Raw genomic sequence first — 19,988 nt, forward strand, 5'->3', positions numbered from 1 at the left:
GTAGATGTCTGTGCTGAGGTGGAGTAATGAGTGCTACCGTATAGCAACAAGATTCAAAAGGAGTGTCTCCTAGGGAGATGGGAGGCAGAACGGCCTGAAAGTGACAATGAGGAGTAGAAAGGACAACATGCTCACATCCTTGGGCTTCTCCCTCCCCTCTCCCACCTCTTCTCACTTCCACAGGCTGTGGGAGAAAAAGGAGACGCCTGGGAGGCCTGAGGGAGAATGTAGCATCCTCAGGGGACAGCCAGGTTTCCTAGGACAAGACGGAAATCATCAGAGAAAACGCTGGGATGGAGGAGGTTCCTCTCCAGATGTTCTGGAATTCCTGAGGGTGGCAGAAGGCTCTGGGGCCTTGGAGAGGAATCCGAGGGAGGGACTGAGGGGCTGCCAGGCCCCTAGGAACCAGAGAGCTGGAGACAAGGGAGGCCCTGGGTGCAGGGCAGGCAGATGAAGGCAGCATGGGATGAGTGACTGACACTGTAGTTGCTCAGTGAATTATATTGGCCATGATAGTGCTCACATTAATTGAACATTTACAATATGCTGGACCCTGTACTGAGTCACATGCATCATCTCATTGAATGCCCTCACTAACCCTATGAGTTAGAAACCCTATGAGTTAGAAATTTTTATTGCCCTCATTTTATAACTGAGGAAATAAGTTAGTGATCAACAGCCATACGTGGTGGTGCTGGGACCGGAGCCCAGGCAATCTGACTCCAGAACCCCACTATTTTTCATCATGGATCCAGGCACTTTTCAAATAACTGTTGAATGTGTGAATGCAGACTAGGAAATTGGCCTTAAGAAGCCAAACCCAAGCCCTTTCCTGGACCCTCAAGCCCTGCCTGGAAGGCCCCTTACTTCCCATTCTTTTCTTTTAAATTGATTTCAGAGAGGAACGGAGAGGGAGAGAGAGATAGAAACATTAATGATGAGAGAGAATCATTGATCAGCTACCTCCTGCACGCCCCACATGGGGGATCAAGCCCACAACCCGGGCATGTGCCCTGACTAGGAATCGAACCATGACCTCCTGGTTCATAGGTCAATGCTCAACCAGTGAACCACGCCAGCCTCGCACAACAGTTTATATTTTAATTTATATGTGGGATCCATTTTCTCCTCTCTTTGGAGGGAAGTTCTGCAAGAGGAGCAAGGAGAGAGTAGGGAGGGGAAGCTGTGGTCCAGAGAGGGCGAGTTAGTTCACCCTAGACCAGGGGTGGGCAAACTTTTTGACTCGAGGGCCACAATGGGTTCTTAAACTGGACCGGAGGGCCGGAACAAAAGCATGGATGGAGTGTTTGTGTGAACTAACATAAATTCAAAGTAAACATCATTACATAAAAGGGTACGGTCTTTTTTTTTTATTTTTAGTTTTATTCATTTCAAATGGCCCGCGGGCCATAGTTTGCCCATGGCTGCCCTAGACACACAGCCAGGAGTCAGACACCAATTGCACTCAGATGGCCCTGGGGCTTGGAGGGGGTCCAAATGAGGCAGCACCCTGCCTTCTTCCTGAAAACCCCAAGGTCTGCCCTCTATAGGCTGTGACCCGCCTGCAGTCTGAGTGTATGGGCCTGACTCTCAGCACTTAGTATGTGGAGGGGAGCATTTCAGGACCTCTGCCAAGGTCTTTGTCTGACAGGGAACATGAGCAAGAAATATGGAGCCTGTGGCACAGGCTTAGCAATGGTGGAATGGGGGCTGGGGGGACTATGGAACATAGCCTGGCCAGGGGCCATTTAAGTAGAAGCCCAGTGAGGGAGTAGGGCTTAGCCAGGACAGGAGAAGAGGGTGGGGAGAATTCTCAGGCTGAGAAAACTGCCTGTGGAAGGTCTTGAGTCAAAGGAAAACTTGGGTCATTCAGAATCATTTGTAGGGAAGTTCTCTGTGGCAGAAGGGTGGGAATAGTGGGAGGTGAGCTCGAAGGTTGGGGGATGGGCCCACGGGGCGGGGGGAGGTCAGCATTTTATGATGGTGGGCAAGAGGTTTCTGCTCCTAGGCCCAGCTCTACCCAATGAAGCCCATCAGGGCAGGTCCCACCCTAAGTGGGACAGACAACAGAGAGGCAAAGAATGCCTGCTCTCCCCGATGTGCCCACTAGATGGCGCCTGGTCTCCACACTGCTGGGGGAGGATGGGGGACTGGCTTTGCTTTGGAAAAGAGTGTGGAACTCTGCACTTCAGTCAGGACATGCGCCTGGGACACAGTTGTCGGGTGGCCTTGGTGTACTTACTCCTTTTGTGCCTCATTACACCCCCAGGAGCTCAGATTTTTACCCACATTTTCCAGAGTCGGAAGCTGAGGCAGGAGAAGGTTAGGAATGTGCCTAAGGTCACTTGTCTGGTTCACAGTGGAGTAAATGGACACAGATTGCTATGAGGTCTCCTAGATGTTGATACAGGCCTCCCTGCACTTTGCCACACCACAGGACCAGGTTGTGAATGACCTGCTCTGGGTCACCCCAAAGGGAAGAACGGGATCTGTATCCTGGGCCACTTACTCACTCTGCACATTGGTTGAGCACCAACTATGTGCCAGGCACTGTGCTAGGCTTTGGAGAGTGACAAAGCAATGGGTAGCATAGGCATTGGAGCAGTCCAGCAGGGGAGACAGCCAGCTGTTATACAAGTAAACCGGCCAATGAATTTATCATTGCAGGGTGCGGTAAGTCCTATGAAGGAAACAGGCAGACCCGAGAAGGTTACAGGGCTGGGCTCACTCTCTTTGAGGAGGGAAAGACAGGACTTTAAGGAAGAGACCAGAAGGGTGAGAAGGTGCAGCCATGAGGAGGGCTGGAGGAACAGCCAGCATTGGGGCAGAGGGAACGGCTGGGCGAGAAGAGCCTGAGGGACTGCATGGAGGTGGGGGCACAAGAGGGGGAAAAAGGTGAGATCATCTGGGAGGCAGGGTTCTGTGCGCCCTGGTGAGGAGCGTGTGTTGTATTCTACACACCATGGGAAGTCAGTGAAGAGCTGTAAGCAGGGCGTGGCATGTTCTGATTTGTGTATTTCAAAGTCCACGCTGGCTTGGTTTGGTGTTTGGAGAGTCAGGTGACGATGGTCATACAGGTGAGACATGATGGTGGCTCAGAGCATGACGGAGGTGTGAGGATGGAGGACACTGAGATTTGAGAGACACTTTAGAAGTAGAATCAACAGGATTTACAGATGATTGGATGCAGGGGTTAGGATCATTACAGGTCCTAAGACTGGGCAATAGAGAGACCATAGGGCCTAGAACCCAAGTGGGGAGGTCATGACCTGGGCGGAGGTGGGAATTAAGCTTAGGCCTTGTTATTTCTGGAGCCACCACGTGACATCGTAGTAGAAAGATGGGGCAGGCATTTGGGGCTCATGGGAAAGGTGGGGCTACTGATGTAACTTCAGGAGCTTCTAGACCAGGGGTGGGCAAACTTTTTGACTCGAGGGCCACAATGGGTTCTTAAACTGGACCGGAGGGCCGGAACAAAAGCATGGATGGAGTGTTTGTGTGAACTAATATAAATTCAAAGTAAACATCATTACATAAAAGGGTACGGTCTTTTTTTTTTTTTAATTTTATTCATTTCAAACGGGCCGGATCCGGCCCGTGGGCCGTAGTTTGCCCACGGCTGTTCTAGACTGTACTTCATGTCAAGGGATTGGATGAGATCACACAGCCCACTGTCCAGGCAGCTCAACAAAGAATGGGAGATAGCGAGGGCCCCATCACTGGCGGTGTGCGGGGGAGCCTGGCTGATGGCTGTCACTGTTGCTGGAGAGGGGAGGCCCCTTTGAGAGAGGTGAAACAAAACGGCCTCTGAGGATGCCACAGACCAGCACCCCGGGTGGTCTTGGGGCTGCGTGGAGAAGCTGGACATGCTGACTCTGTCTCTGTCTGTTAGATCCTCCTTCCCAGGGGTATGTCCCCCACTGCTCCCGGGCAGGGCCCAGAGACACAGGCCCCCAGGGTGAGGGGGGTGGCCGTGGGGACGGGGCTGTAATTTCAGCCAGGGCAGGGCTCCTTAGCTTCAGTGCCATCTGGTATGAGGTTCCTCTTTCTGGCACCTCCCCCAGGACTGTCTCTGCTGACAGCCCTGCCCTCCCAGGGCAGCTACGCAGCGTCTCTCAGAGGAGGGCCAGGCCCAGAGAGCAGCTGCTGCTGCGTGCCTACCTGCAAAGGCGTGGAGTCAGGTGGCACAGCATCCTGGCTATGGGGGGTGGGGGTAATGGGAGGGGGCTGCCAAGTCTAATTATTGTTTGTGAAGCTCTGTCACCTGCACCTGAGAGGCCCCCAGACTTTCATCTTCAAAACTTCCCCACCAGCCTGGATGAAAGGGCCAGGGAGGGGCTGGGTATTAATAGTAATTATTAGTTTCGCTAATAAAGAGAAGGCACGGGATTAGCACCAAGCCCAACTCGTTCTCCTTGTCTGCCTCTTCCCTCCTTCCTCTAGCTCTGTCTCCTTTTCCTTCCTTTTGGTCTCCTTCGCCTCTCTCCTCCCTCTTTCTCTTTCTTGTTTTCTCCTGGCTCTGCCACTTCCGTCTGTCCTGGCTCCAAGGCCTCAGATCCAGGAGGGGTCTCCCTGCTGGGTCTCCCACTGGTTTCATCAGCTCTCTGCGTTGGGGTGTCTGGGGCACCGGGATGTTTGGGGAGCACCCCTGTGCTTGTCTGGTTGCAGGGGGAGGGTGGGAGGTGATGCAGGAGTGGGGGGAGGGGTGTGTTAGGGTGTCTGTGTCCATGCATGCCTTTATGCAGTCACTGTTTTACAAGTAGTTATTGAATACCTACTATGTGCTGAGCAGTGGGTTGGGCCCTGGGCCCTGGGGGTTCAGTCCTGAGCAGGACAGCCCTGCCCCTGGGAAGATGGACAATAAGTATTAAACTGACAAGTGCACATGAGGTCACAGATTGTGATGCACCCTAGGAAGGGACAAACAGCAGACATGATGGAGAGCTATGCAGGTGGCCACTTCAGACTGGAGCCAAGAGGGCCTCTCTGAGGAAGTGGCTTTGGGTGACACGTGAATGATGAGAAAGACCCAGTTATGAGAGGAGATTGGGAAAAGGGTCTGCGGCCAGGAGAACAGCCTTTGCAAAAGCCTTGAGATGGGAAAGAACTTGATAATGTGGCAGGAGGGGTGGGTAGAGGGACAGGAACGAGATGAGTGGAACAGGGTGGCACATGGGCATATGGGCATGCCCCATCTGTACTCGCACCGGGTCCCGTGCTTGGTTGAATGCTCTGCTGTTACTATCTTGAAATTCCCAATTTTTGAACAAGAGATTCTGCATTTTCATTTTGCGTTGAGCCCCATAAATGATATAGCTGCCCCTGGTTGGGGAGGCCAGCAAAAGAAGTGAATGTCTGTGTGTGGAAACATGAGGGCCAGTTAGCTGGTGTTTGGTGAAGGAAGGAGGAAGGAAAAAAGGAAGGAATTTGTGCACACATGTGTGAGCTCATCTGTGAAGTGTCACAGGGCCACAATGACCTAGACCAGGGGCTGCTGCTACGTGTAGAGGGCTCACACTCAGATGTGGCCCCCACGTGCCCGCAGTCCTGCACGGCCTGCTCCATTTCTCAGGGCCTGCTGCCTGAGGGGCTCCCTGGAGCTGTGTGTACCAGGCCTGAAGCAGGTCCATGAACAGGGGTAAGGCCAGGCTCATTCCAGGCCCTCCTTTGAGAAACACAATGACTCTACCCCAGGTGGAGATGGCCCTGTCTTGCCTATAAGACCTGAGACTTTGGAGTCAGACAGACTGAGTTCAGATTTGGCTTTGATACCCTGTGGATGCTAATACTGGACTTGGGTAGGTGATTTGCTTCTCTGTACCTCAGTTTCCTTGTCTGTAAAATGGGGTTCACTATTGAGTTGCCAAGAGGATTAAATAAGGTAATGAGAGGGAAAGCTCTTGGCAGAGCCAGAGCTTGGTAAATCCTTTCAATAATATTAACAGTTATTATGATAATAATAATAAATCTCTGGAGACTGAGATAAACATTTGCTTCTGCCTCCAAATGTCTGCAGAACCATGAACAAGTCACTTATTCCTCCTGGGCCTGTTTCCTTTTCTGTTGAACTGGGTGATAGCAATCAGACCGTCTAAGCAGGCTGGATGGGGTGATCCGCACCATCACTGTGGAGCTTCTTTGTGAACTGATGTCAGTTGTTGGCACAGTCCCGACCCCCACCTCCTCCATCTGGGGGCCAGATTTCTCCAAATTTGCCCACTGGGAAAGGAAAGCACCCTTTGGTTCTCGGCAGAGCATAGAGCCATGTCCCTGAGTTATTGTTGCTATCGCACTGTAAAGTCTGCCTGGGAATGAACTCCAAGTTCAGGGTCAGTGGTTGGACAAGGAAGAGGAAGGTCCAGAAGTCGGGGCAGGGGAGGGGGAGGATGAGTTGAGGGAGGACAAAGGAGCTGGAGCCCCTGCTTCCTTCCTCCTTCTGGGCAGGAAACACCCAGAAAATGGTGAGAATTAGTCTCTGACAAAGAGCCCAGGCAACAGTCTTTAGTGGGCAGAGCGCCCACTTCATTTGATTTGCAGGAGGAGCCTCCAAAACTCATGGGAAACCCTGAGCAGCACCAGCAGCCACCTGGGGAAGGGAGCCCTTCCCCACAGAGGTCCTGGCCACCCCTAAGAAAGACCAGGAGCTCTGGGGACAGGGTGGCTGCCAACCAGCAATGTGACTGCGGGGCCACTTAGCAACAGTCACACTTTCTCAGAGTGCTGCTGGGAGAACTTGGTGCTCTAAGCTTCTTAGCAAAGCCTGGCACACAGTGAGTGCTTTAGAAAGGTTAGTTATTATTATATTCCTCAAAACCTGGGGCCACCTAGTGAGTTGTGACAGTCTGTCAGATCTGATAGACTAGTTCAAAGCCTTCCCCTATATTTTGCTGTATTTTGGGCTGGCAACAATCATTCATTCATTTGTTTATGCAATAAATATTTATGGGCCATATTTATGACAGCCAAGGGGAGCAGCTGGAGTGGGGCAGGGCCTGATCAGTTCCTGGAGGGGCATGTGAGCGAGAACTATCATTTATTCAGCACTAGCTATGGGCTTAGCTTGTGAGCACTCGGACTCCCACTACCCTGGAGGTGGGTGACAGCCCAGTTAACAGAAGAGGGAGCCCAGGTGAAGTCATGGCCACAAGATCACACAGCTGCTGAGTAGCAGCCCTGGGACTCGAACCCAGGCCCACCTCACTCCTCAGTTTGTGCTTTTCCAAATCTGGATTCCAGGTCTCCCTTCGTGCTGCTCCCCTCTCCACTTCAGCAGAGCCAGACCCCAGAAGCCAAAGGTTGGCTGTTTTTCATTGCCCTCTGTAGCAGGCTCTTTACCATTTCCTCCCTGAGCCTCCTGACCATGCAGATGGCTTTGGGGCTTTCCCTGGAGGGGAAATCCAGCCGGGAAGCAGCCCAGCTTGGAAACTGTGAGTGCAGGTGACTCCTGACATTCGGCTCCTCAGCTGCAGAGTCTGGGTGCCTGAGAGCGGAGCAAGGTGGGGGCTCCCTGGATGGGTGCTGAGCCAGTGATACCTCAGGGGCCTCCCTCTAGCTCTGTAGCCTGAGACAGGTCATAGCCCCACTTTGGGCCTCAGTTTCCCTACCTGCAAAACGTGGAACAGGAACAAAGCCCCAGCACTGGCCCTCTCCTCTGCAAGGCAATAGGGCTGGGAGTTCGTGTGCTGATGGCAAGCCCTCCTGCCCACCCTTCCCCTGGGGCTCTTGTGAGGATAAAAGGAGAGTGTAGTTACAAAAGGACTTTGAAATGGAATCCAGAGCTGGATAACGGAGCAGATCGGAGGCTGGTCCTTGTGTTGACTGAGACCCTCCACATCTGGCTGCAGCTTCTGCCTCACCCAGACTCCTGCCTGTGGGCCTGGAGCGAAGGAAGCCTGGGGCAGGGTTGGAACCAGGAGGCCTCTGGACCTGGAACAAGTATCCCAAAGCCAAGAAATCACTCACATAGATATAATAGTGGGGGCCTTCCCACAGCCTCCCTGCCATTCCGTGGAGCTGGATCTGCATCTTGATTTCGCTGAAAGTGGAGCCCGGAGAGGGAGTTTAGGAAAAGGAAGAGGAGAGCTCATCGCTGATACCCTCCTTGTGCTTGGCTCAGGAAACCCCTTCTGCTCTCCAGCCTGTTCCTCCATCTGCACCAGTGGGGGGCATAGATCACATGACCTCAGAGAGCCCTTCTGGCTCTCCCAGCCCCAGACAGTTGCTCTCTGACTTCTGCCCTCCAGGCTATAGCTTCCAGCAAATGGAGTCCATTTCCACCCTCAGGGGACTCCACGTGGGGTTTTAACCACACTCCCAGCTCCATCTGCTGCAGCTGCCCCCAGAGGCTCTCCAGAGTGGACAGAAACCAAGGGAGGGGTGCAGGGGATGCCCCTCCCCAGGAGGACTCAAAGGCAGGAGTCTCACTTCCAGGCTCGTGCGCTTGGATGGAGAGATGATGAGCTGGAGAGATGGCTGGCGAGGCAGCTGTACATGGAGAGGCCGGCATCCTGGGCACAGGGCATGCCCACCCGGCTTCCACAGGCTGGGCCAGATGGTGGAGGCAGCTGGAGGGCAGGGGGAGGCTCCTTGCTCCCTTACCTCCCAGGGACTCTGCAGGGGCCTGGATTTCTTTCCACACAAAAAACACGTGGGGAGAAGACTTACCCACAAGCAGACTCCGGGAAACATTTTAATCCGGTGGAATCACAGTTGTAGCATTACTAGTACAGACACTTAATATGCCACAGACTTCTAGAAACTCAGAGGCATAGCTTCCTAGAGTTTGAAGAAAGTGAGTCATAGATTTTAGGTTTCTAAACTGTGCAGTCCAACACTGTAGCCACTAGCCATGTGTGGCCATTGAACCTTGAAATGTGGCTAGCCCGAATTGAGATGTGCTGTGAGTCAGGCACACAGAGGATTTGGAGGACTTAATACAAAAGACAGAACTTAAAACATCTCAGTATTTCTTTATATTAATTACATGTTGAAAATATAATATTTGGGGTATATTCGGTTAAATGTATTATTAAAATTAATTTCACCTGTTTCTTTTAACTTTTTAAAACATGTCTACTAAAAATAAAAAATTTCATGTGTGGCATTTCAGAACTTCAATTTTTTTAAAAATTGATTTCAGAGAGAGGGGAAGAGAGAGTGTGAGAAACATTGATTTGCTGTTCCACTTATTCATTTATTCATTCATTGAGCCTTGTATGTGTCCTGACCAGGGATCGAACCTGCAACCTTGGCATATCAGGATGATGCTCCAACCAACCAAGCTGTCCATCCAGGGCTGCATTTCAGAACTTTAAAGGGACAGAATTTTAGACCCAGAGTTCCAGATCTTTACGTCATTGAATCTTAGACAGTGACTCTCAGAGCCAGGAAGTATCTGAGAAGAGTCCTGGGCCTATTCTCACCCAACGCAGGGATCCTCCAGTGCTGACCCCTTCCCTTCTCCTGGTTGTCACCCGGTGGAGAAATTGCTGCCCCGAAGCTGCTGGGCTTTTGGACTGTTATAAGTTTCCCCAAGTCGGGTGTGTGCGATCTGCTTCCCAAAGCTTCTTCCAACCTCACGTTGGCTCCCAGAGCGCCTTCCAGGGCCTCTGAGAACAAATCTGCTTCCCTCTCCCCATGAAAGGTGGGGAGTCTGGTCCTGCAGGCTGCAGGGCAAACCTCAACACCTTTGTTACAGGAGGGTTTCAGGGACACCTCCCCCAGCAGGGACCCTCAGCTCCAGAGGGCTCTCTCCAATCCCCATCCCTCAGCAGAACTGTTCCTGGGACCCCAACAATGGATTGAGGGTCCTTCCAGCTTCCCAGTTTGTCATTGATCCTGTCTGTCCACTGGGTAACTGGCTTGCCCCTCAGGCCCTCCACACCCTGCCCTGTTTCCAGCTCCAGGAAGATGTATGATGATGGGTGACTACAGTTACTAGGACTCGGGGTGACACGGGAATCAGGAGGTCGGTGTAAGGTGTCCCAAATCTGCCTGGGAAGTGCTTTTTTCAGTTTTAAGAGACTCTGGGGAGGAAGAAGGAAGAGGCTTTCTCGCTGCCAGAGTGAGAGAATCTCATTACCAAGTGGCGATGACTCAGAGGACTTAGCAATTAGAGGAGGAGATCAGAGGTCAGTCAGGGAGGCTTCCTGGAGGAGAAGGACCTGAAGCTGGGACTTGAAGGGAAGGGGGCAGTTCGCCTGTGAAGAGGTGGCAGTGAGGGCATTCTGGGGAGAGGGGATGCTGCGCACACCTGACACATACCCAGGCCTTGAGGGCCCCAGGCTGCCTGGAGTGGAGGGGTCAGAAGGTGATAGGTCTCTGAGGGGGGTCATCTGGCTGAGGATCGGTGGGCGTTAGCCTCGTGTGTGTGTGTGTGTGTGTGTGTGTGTGTGTGTGTGTGTGTGTCTGTGTACAATAGAGGAGTGTTGGATAAAATGACAGTAACGACTATAGTTATGCCAGGCATGGTGCTAAGTGGCTTCTCATTTAATCTTCTCAACCACCCTTTGAGGTAGCACTATTATCCCCACTCTACAAGTAAACAATTGAAGCCAAGTTAAGTGACCATAAGTGAGGACTGACTCTAGATTCCAACGCAGGACAGTCTGGCTCCAAAGCTCTTAATCACTTGGAGGAGGGGGTGGGGGGCGGTGAGTGTGTGCACAGCATATGAGTGAATGAGTGTAATTGTACTGGGGGTGGGTGGGTGGGCATGGGGGTGGTATATGAGTGTACTTGTGCTGTGGGGGGTGGGCATGGGGTGGTATATGAGTGTAATTGTGCTGGGGGTGGGTGGGCGTGGGGTGCAGTATATCCCTGCGGTCTCCCTCACTCTTCTCTCCCCCAACTCCAGCTCCATCTCAGGACAGACCCAGTCCAGACAGGTGGGTATGAATGGAGGACCGTGGAATGATAAGAATGTCCGTGCCTGTTGGAGCAGATAGCCCCAGACAAGAGTCTGGCCACCAGGCCAATCCCAGAGCCAATTCCCCCTCGGAGTCAACACTTCCCCCCTCCCAGCCCCTCATGCTGGCACATCTCCAAGGGCCCGGAATGGTGTCTAGACTTGGCCCTGGTAGTCCTTGCCTCGCCGGTGCCACCTCCTCAGCTTCTGATGCACAGACACAGTGGGGCGGTGGGGCAGGGTGACCGCAGCGGCCTCGGGTTGTCCTCGCTCAGCTCTGTCATGTGATGGAGGCACTGCTTCTCCCCGCTGCTCCTCTTGGGCCTTGGTTTGCCCACTGAATTCTTTCTGGAATCCTAAACTATGACGAAAGGGGGCCCAGGAGAATAATGCAAATGAACAAAGCAGGCTGGATGTGTGTGTATGGCCTGGTGGCGACAGAGAACTGGGTGGGCAGCAACCCCCAGACCAGGTGACCCCCACCATCCCTCCCTGCTTCACTAGGTGGGGGTCTCTCTGGACCTCTGCTGTGGAGGTACCAGGACCCTGAGCCTCAGTTTCTTTAACTAGAAAGTAGGAATTGTAATGCCTACCTCCTACCCCACGGGAGTGGTGAGAATGAACTGAAAGAATCGATGGGAATCTTGTGGAGAAATCCCACCCCTTTTTAAAAATTAATAATTAATATAATCTTTTTTTATTAGTCCTCATCTGAGGATATTTTTTCCATTGCTTTTTAGAGTGAAAGGGAGGGAGGGGTAGAGAGAAAGAAAGAGAGAGAGAGGGAGATCAAACATCACGTGAGAGAGGCACATTGATTGGTTGCCTCCTGCATGCGTCTGGGAATTGAACCTGCAACCCAGGTAGCTGCCCTTTACTGAAAATCCAACCCATGACCCTTTGGTTCGAGGGACAACATTCTAACCACTGAGTGACAGTAGCCAGGGCTAAGTTAATATAATCTTTAAAATATATATATATATTTTTATTGATTTCAGAGAGGAAGGGATAGGGAGAGATAGAAACATCAATGATGAAAGAGAATCATTGATTGGCTGCCTTCTGTACGTCCCCCACTGGGGATCGAGCCCGCAACCCGATCATGTGCCGTTGACCAGATTTGAACCCGAGACCCTTCAGTGCTCAGACTGATGCTCTATCCACTGAGCAGAACCAGCTAGGGCTAATATCATCGTTTGAGTTGAGTGCTGTTGAAAGTATTTCACTCCAGGTGACCAAGTGAAAGAGAATGAAGGAAGAGGAGGTCAGATGGTGGAGGGCAGGAGACATGGCCTGGTGAGAGCAAGGTCAGGGCAGAGCCCGTCTGAGTAGCAGCTGAGAGGTTTGGGAAAGCCTGTCCCCCTCTGGCCCTAGGCACCTGCTGTACTGATGCTGGGGCTGAACTTGGCCTGGCCCTGCCCTGCCCTCAGCGGACTTTGAGCTGATTGCTGTCACATCATTTAGAGATCACACGTGCTTCGAAGTGTTTTTCTTTGCCAGGTTGTAATTGGTGCATCACAATGAACATCATAAAACGGGGAATTAAGTGATTTACATTTGTTTGCAAAAGCCATTATCTCCTCTGTGTGAGGATTCTAAAGATCGCCCCATCCCTGTTCTCTTGGTCAAGTTGCACCCTCCAGAGCAGTGGTTCTCAACCTTGCCTGCACATTAGAATCACTTGGGAATCTTTTTAAAATCCTGATTTCTGGGCCTCATCCTCCGGAAATTCTGTTTCTTTGTTATGGGGTGGGGCCACAACATTAGTAACAAAGAAACAGAATTTCTGGAGGATGAGGCCCAGAAATCAGGATTTTAAAAAAATTCCCAGGTGATTCTAATGTGCAGCCACGGTTGAGAACCGCTGCTCCAGAGACTTGGAAGAATGTGGGCAGATGGTCGAAACTGCTCGGCTCTCATGCCAGTTGAGGGGATCTCCCACAGTTTGGCTGAACCTCTACTTTCTCATCTTTAAAATGGGGTGAAATTCTCCATTGTATCTACCTCTCAGGACTGCTGCGGAGTCCCCAGGAATTGGTGTATAGAACTGGAAAATGCTTTATAAAAAAACAGGAAAAGCGCTGCACATGGGAGGGATTGTGCCAGCGGAGTCTTTGGCCCAGTGGCAGCTCCTGGGAGTAAGGGATGGACTGGGGAAGGTGTGACACACATCCTTAGATTCTGCTGAAACAGGAAACCTGGCCCCAGAGATGGGACTGCTTTGGAAAGCAGCTGCAGTGCTCTTTGGACGGCACTGGCATTGTTGACAGTGGGTGTGCAAGGGGGAAGGGTGAGAAGGGAGCCCCGTGGGAGCAAGGGGAGCAAGGGGAGCAGGCACAGGCCCAGGTGGCCGTGCACAGTGTGGGAACTCGTGACACCTGGGCACTGAGAGGTAGAGTCAAATAGTGAGGAGAACTTAGTCTTTTAGTTGGATAGGTCTGGATTTGAGACCATCTCTACCAGTCTTGTCTGGGTGACTTGGGGGAATTTGCTTCACCTCTCTGAGCTTCATGCTGTCAAGTAAAGGGAAAGTGTATGGCATGCTCCAGAGTAAGTAATTTTTGTTTTGTTCTTTTTATTGATTTTTAGAGAGAAAGGGAGGGAAAGAGGAAGAGGGAGGGAGGGAGAGAGAGAGAGAACTCACACCATGTGGTCAGTGTTGTAATTACGGTGACCATGTTCTCCAAACCACAATCAGATCACATGGTCGGACAGAGGCTATTTTCTACCTCCACTGAAGTCCAACACGAAATAGCATGTAGTTACACATTCATTCAATCACCTTTTACTTTTTTTTAAAGAAGCAAACAACATGAAATTTGGATTGTCCTTGACAAATCTCACTATAGTCCCCAAAATCATTAGAGCCAGGATTGGGGCCCTGCAGGCTGAATAGGAGGTCTCTAGGCGCAGAAAGAGCAGGTGGCCCGAATGCCCTCAGGATGAGACCTACTTGCTCTAAAGACGTCCCTGCTGGGAACTGGGGGTGCTGGCTAAACAGACAGCTCTGCTTGTTTTTAGTTACTTTTCCCTTTCATTGTTCCAAAGGCCTCCTGGGAAACGAAATTGTTACAGGCCATTGTAACAACACAGTTACACTGCATTGTATCTTCTGACTCATTTACATGGTAGACTATATCCATTCCTGAGGACAGGGCCACAATGGACGAATGAATGAATGAATGAACAAAATATCATTTATGGGTATTTTTGTAGAAAACCAGTATCCTCTATTTTATGATGAATCTGTTTGACATTCATCGCATCAGTATAGCCAGGCGATGTGAGGGGGTTTCCTACCCTGCGCCTGACACTATGATAAACATGGTCCTCTCCACACCGAGTTTACGCTCGAGAGAGACAGGCAGCCGACAAGTAACTACAAGGATGATGAAGAGGCAGATGTGATGTGTAGACCGGGAAGCATGGTCTGGATTAGGGGTGTAAGGGAAACACGAGGAGGAAAGCCCAGGCAGCGCTTATCATGTGATAGCACGTTGAGGGTTCTACGATTTAAACACATTTTTAAAAATTTATTGTTGATTTTAGAGAGAGAGGAAGGGAGAAACAGATTCGTTGTTCTACTTATTTATGCTTTTATTGGTTGATTCTTGTATGTGCCCTGACAGGGGATTGAACTTGCAACCTTGTATCAGGACGATGCTCTAACCAGCTGAACCATCTGGCCAGGGCGACACTGAGGGTTTTACATATTTAGCTCATTTCATTCTCACAACAGCCCTATGAAGTACATACTATTATTCCTGCTTTAGAGACCAGGAAACTGAATATAGAAAGATTGAAAAACTGGCCACGGTCACACAGCTTGTGAGTGGTAAAGCCGCATTTAAACCCAAGCAGCCTGGCTTGAGTCCACACTCTTCACAAGGAATTAGGTAAAGGTGAAGGGTGGGTAGACCATTTAGGACAAGAGATGAGACTGGACAACAAGGCAGAGAATTTACCTCAGAGTAATGGGAAGCTGTTGGTGGTTTTAAGTAAGAAATGGGCACAAGGAAATTGCATTAGAATGGGCAGTGTGGGCCTGGCCAGTGTGGCTCAATTGGTTGAGCACCATCCTGGTCAGGGCACAGACCCCTGCTGTGAGTTCAACCCCCTGTCAGGGTTCATGTGGGAGGCAACCAATCCATGTTTCTCTCTGACATCAATGTTTGTTTTTTCCCTCCCTCCCTCTACCTTCCTCTCTAATAAAACAAACAAACATATTTTAAAAAAAGAATGGGCAAAGTGGGAGGTAGGAGGGTATTTAAGGGGTCATTAAGACAAGACATTAATGCAAGGCAGAGACAAGATGGGGCTCAGACGAGGGTGGCAGTGATGAAGAGTTGAGGTTGGGTTAGGTTAGAGAAAAAACTGGAGGTCGAACCAGTTGGACTGGCTCGTGGATAGGATGTGGGGACAAGGGACTGGGGTCAGATTTCTGGACTGGACACGTGAAAGGGCACCCAGGAGGAGGGGAGAAGCAGGTTGGGGTGGAAGATAATGAGTCCAGCCTTTGCTTTATGGAGTTGGACAAAGGTGCCCCTGGGACAGTCCAGGGGAGTGTCAAGTGGGCAGTGGGGGCGGGGCTTAGGGCTGAGGAGGGAGTCTGGGCAGGGGAAGGCCCCCAAAGCTCTGGGAGGTGTGGCTGGGTCCTGAGGGGGAAGGCGGGGCAGGACAGTCTGCTGAACCTCCCAGGGTGTGGTTAGAAATGCAAGTCCTTAGCTTCACCTAGACCCGTGGAGGCCATTTCCTGGGGTGGGGCCTTGGCCTCGCCTTCTCACAGGCTTTCTGGGTGACAGTGAGCTGGAGGGCCTTGGGTACAGCTTGAGGAAAAGTAACTCTGAAGACTTGAAAAGAATAGGAAGAGCCGTGAGTGATAGGGAGTCACCCCAGCTCACAGGTGTCCCCCCGAAACAGTGGACCTGCAGCTCCATTGGCAAGATACAGTCTCACTCAGCTCAGGGGACCTCCTTCCCCTCCACCTTCCCTCAGTGTGGCTCTTATCACTCCCTTCGCCTGCTACCAATCTTCTCTCTCCACCAGGCAGGCCCCCAGAGAATCCCAGTCAGCAGAGCACCTCACACAAGGCCTCTCACAATCTGCTCCTAACCCTCCCCTCCAGTTTTCTCTCTCATTCTTTCCTTCCTGCTTCCTCTGCTCTTCTCACCCTGCCCCCTGCCTCCTGTCCATGCAACACTCAACTTTTCCTGAGTGTCCTCCATGTGGCCTTTGCACAGGTTGTCTAATGTGCTGAGAATGTCCATCTCCCTACCCAGATCCCACCCGTTCTTCTTGCTCCTGGTCAGAGGCTGTCTCCCTCCCACCCCCCAAAACTCCCTCATCCTGCTTTCCTCTTACTGTGGGCCATAGCACTTGCCCTGGGTGTCCCCAGCATGCCTTCAGCTCCGATAGTCTCTGGACACAGGGAGGGACATACAGAGCATCTCCAAACCCATGTCTCTTTACACGTTGCGTCTCCTTACCAGGAACATAGTGCTTGGCACAGAGAATATGCTCACAGGGCCTCGTGCAGATGGAAATGGCTTCCAAAGCAGAGATATGCATGAGTAAGGTTCTAGGGCCTTGCTTAGCCTACCTAAGGTCCAGACCATCTTTAAGACCAGTTACAGACTACAGAAACATGGGATTTAAATGTGTATATATATATATATATTATTGATTTCAGAGAGGAAGAGGGAGAGAGAAATAGAAACAACAATGATGAGAGAGAATCATTGATTGGCTACCACACTGGGGATGGAGCTGGAAACCAGGGCATGTGCCCTGACGGGGAATTGAACCGTGACCTCTTGGTTCATAGGTCAACACTCAATGAGCTATGCTGGCTGGGCAGGAACATGGATTTATAAAGAAGAATTTGCTGGTGGATGCTGATTTCCCTGGTCATCCTGGTGGGGTGGTGGGAGTATGTACCAGGAAGTCACAAACCTGTCTTTGAAGATGGCCTGCAATTTAGGCTTGTGGCTGCGGCCATTAGGCTGTATCCTGTCTGATTACAGGAAGTCCAAAGCTGTCACGTGGACCTACCTGGGAGTCAGAAGCCTGGTCCCATCCCCCAGCCCCTCTCCTCCCCTTTCCACTCACTACAGGACATTACCCTTTGGGGGCACCAGGATTGAGTCTATCCTGCTCTCAGGGTCAAACTTGGCTTCTCTGCCTCCTTTTGCTCTGTCCTGGTTGCTGATGTTTTTGGGCTTTGCTTCTACAGGTAGAGGATCTTGAGCTTCTGAAGGTCCTTAGGAAATCACCAATGCACTATTTTCCAAATAAGGCCAGACTCATCCCGGCCAGGTCCACCTGGAATCAGCATCTTGGGGGTGGGGGGTGGGGGGGTGGGGCTGATGATCTACATATTAGCAAAGCAAGCCCCTTAAGGCTCACTGATCAAGCCCTTAAGGCGCGCGCCCCCCCCCCCCTCCCCCCCCCCGCTTTTACAGGCTGTCTCCCGCGTGGGAGGAAGCTGAGGTCTGGAGCAGTCAGATCTGAGCGCAGGCTGAGGCTCTCAGCTGCAGAGGAGACTCCCAGAAACCATCTCATCTCTGGGCCTGGGCGTCCCATCTGTTTGTTCCGGGGGCGGGCGCTGTAACCTTGCCCTCACAGGGTTGCTGGATTGGCGGAAATAACACTGGGAGCGGGAAACTGAGGCTCGGTGGGAGAAGAGGTTTGCACAAGGTCATCCACCTCTCCATCTGCCAGCTGTGTGCCCGGCTCTGGGGATTCATCTGGGAACAACTTGTTGGGGGAGATGACATTTTAGTAAACAGGGAAACCAGCAAATGAACCAGATAATCACGATAAAGGAAATAAAGGGTTTTTCTAGAGTCAGGGCAAAGGTGGGAAGCGGAGGGGGGATGGGAGGCCTGCCAGGAGGTCACTCCGGCGGAGACTTGGATGTCGCGGCGCCTGAGCCGAGGCCCAGGGCGGCTGTCCTCGGCCCGGGGGCTGCAGAGCCGAGGCCCCTCGCGCTCCCGGGGCCCGCGGAGGCGCGGCGGACGCGGGTCTTTGTCTCCCAGGTTCTCGCTGAAGCATCTCCGACCCCCGAGCGCTGTTCTCCCTTTGACCCCGAATCACTTGTTGGTCTCCCCCGGCTTTGTCTCCTCGGGGCCACCACCCCCGGGGCGCCGGGCAGCCGTCCCCAGCCCTCGTGGGTGCCGCATCTGACACCCCCCGGCCCCCGCCCCCTACCCGCTCCGAGACCGGGGTCAAAGGCAGCCGCGTCACGTGGTCGCCGAGCAGCACCGAATCGGCCGGGAGAGCCGAGGGAGAATCCGGGTGGAAACCGAGAATCCAGCCCCGAGAGCAGAGCGGGGTCCCGCCCGCCCCCGCCCCCGCCCCCGCCCCCGCCCCGGGCGCTCGCCGCACGCCCGCCGCCGGCCCCGGAGCCGGTCTTTGCCGGCGCCCCGCTCCGTCACGGATCGAGCCCGCTCCACGCCGCGGCTCGGGAAGGTGAGCGCCGGGCCGGGGCGGGAAGGGGGCGCGGGCTGGGGGCCCCCGGCGCGCGGGCTCGCCCGTCTGTGCTCCGCGGGTCCGTGGGGGGCGAGGGAGAGCACCCCAACTTCTCGTCTTCAGGGGGACCCCCACCTCGCGGCCGCGGGAGGAGGGGCGGCTGTGAGCGGCCCCCGTGCTGTTTGGGGGGCCGGGATGGGGGCTGGGAGCCGGCGGGAGGGGCGGGAGGAGAGCGAGCGGGGGCGGGGCGGCGGCGCGGGGCGGGGGCGCGGGCGGGAGCGGCGGCGGCCGCGAATGGGTTAACCCGCCGGGCCGATCCCGGCAGCGCTCGCCATGCCGGGGGACCCCGGCGTCCGGCGGCTCGCCCGGAGCGCCCCCTTCCCCGGGTAGCGCCCCGCCGCGGCAGGTAAGAGGCCCGGAGGCCGGAACCGGCCGGTCCCCGGTCGCCCAGCCGGCGGGGCCCGAGCCGGGCGTGCAGGCCGCGCGGCGCCCCAGCGGCCCCGCGGCGAGTTTGGGGCGGGCGGGCGTCGGGCGGGCCGGCGGGGCTGCGGGCCCCGCGCTCCGGGCGGGAGGACAAAGGGTGGGGGGCCGCGCGGGGCCGGGGTGCGCGGAGGGCACGCGGCAGCTGTAGGTCACGCATAATGTCACTCACGAGGAATGCCCCCTCCCCCTCCCCTTCTCCCGAACAGGGGAAACTTTTGTCTGGCGAGGGAGGGGGTGCGGGGCCGGGTCCCCGCTTCAGGAAGGGGAAGGCAGCCCGACCGGTTTTCTCCGGGCTGCGAGCGGCCCGGTCTGCAGCTCCCTCTTCCCTAGGTTCCCAGGAGCCAGGAGCACCCATCTGGACGCTGCCCGTTCACCCCCGGGGACCAGGTGAGGAGGGGGCGCCCATGGACCGTGGGACGCCTGGGTTCTGGGGCCGGCGGGCATTCTGGGGGCTGGTCTCCTGGCTTTTCCCCAGATGTGAGCACCTGGGTCAGCCAGGAGCCATGCCGGGGTGAGGAGATACACTCCAGTCACGCCCCTGTGCTGCTCTTCCCCCCCCCCCCGCCCGCCCGCACACCCCCCGCACACCCCCCGGAAAAAAACCCATTTGGAATGGCCTGGGGTAGTACTGGCCCCTGGTCTGGGGTTCAGACTGACCTGGGTGTCTGTCACTTTCCAGCTGTGTGATCTTGGGCTGGTTCCTTACCTGCTCCTAGCTAGCCTCAGTTTCCTCACCTGTGATATGGGCAAAAGATAGTATCTGCCAGAATAAGGATGAAATAAGGACCTGTGGGGCCTCAGTAACAGTGGCTTGTTTATATTCAACAAGTACTTATTGCATGTTTACTGTGGGCCAGACAGGGGGCTAATTGACTTACATATGTGATCTCATTTAATTCTTTAACATGACTATTAACCACATGTTACAGAGGGGGAAACTGAGGCACAGAATGGCACAGGTCAAGTAGGTGGGAAGTAGTGGAACTTGGATTTGACTCCCCTCCCCCAGCCCGAGTCTCAGCTAACAGGGCTCTATGAGGTCCTGCTATGACTGAGCGCACAGTTTCATTTTCAGTTGGAATTGTGAGGACACCTGCTCCCTCTCCCCACTCCCCTTACCCCCAAGTGA

The 19,988-nt window shown here is 53.6% G+C and overlaps 1 protein-coding gene across 1 annotated transcript in view; it reads right to left on the reverse strand.

The window, feature by feature from the left end:
• Positions 1-19,594, reverse strand: part of RPS14 (ribosomal protein S14) — a 31,765-nt gene extending 12,171 nt beyond the window's left edge. The window contains exon 1 of the mRNA XM_081092923.1: positions 19,517-19,594. The gene's annotated coding sequence lies outside the window, so the exon portion shown is untranslated. The remainder of the gene's footprint in view (positions 1-19,516) is intronic.
• Positions 19,595-19,988: the final 394 nt, after the last annotated feature.

Source organism: Myotis nattereri, assembly GCF_964212035.1.
Source record: "Myotis nattereri genome assembly, chromosome: 5".
In the NCBI taxonomy this organism is placed as follows: domain Eukaryota; kingdom Metazoa; phylum Chordata; class Mammalia; order Chiroptera; family Vespertilionidae; genus Myotis; species Myotis nattereri.